The sequence below is a fragment of the Arachis ipaensis genome, chromosome B03 (genome assembly GCF_000816755.2).
Source record: "Arachis ipaensis cultivar K30076 chromosome B03, Araip1.1, whole genome shotgun sequence".
Classification (NCBI taxonomy): Eukaryota; Viridiplantae; Streptophyta; class Magnoliopsida; order Fabales; family Fabaceae; genus Arachis; species Arachis ipaensis.
The window spans coordinates 8,215,518-8,216,048 of NC_029787.2; positions in this window are offsets into that span (position 1 = coordinate 8,215,518).

Consider the following 531-nt stretch of genomic DNA (forward strand, 5'->3'; position numbering starts at 1 on the left):
AACTCATCTAATGTGGGGACAATATATATGAACATTTTTTTTATCTATACCAATATATAATGGGATACACAGAGGTTTGATATCCAATTCTTTCTTCTTCTTTTACCCCTGTTCTTTCTTATTAAAAAATGAGTTTACCTACCATAGAATTTAAAAACTGAATTATTTCTAATAAAGAAAACTGACACCACGTACTCAGAATACATAAATAATTATTAATTTTATTTTTATCTTTAATTTTTCATGATATTTTTTAAAAATTATTAAAATATAAATAAGTAATATAAATAACGTATAAAGAAATAGAATATAAAATAACTGATATATTTTTAAGTGATCAATATATCATTATAATATAATAACTGATAGTATATAAAATACATTTATTTTATTAATAGTTATTTCAATGGGACAGTAGTATTTAAAATATAAAAAAAAATAAATCATTATTAACTAAAGTCATTGGAATAACTAAATCTACAACATATGGTTTACATATTTTTTATGTCCAATATTTATTTTTTAAAACAA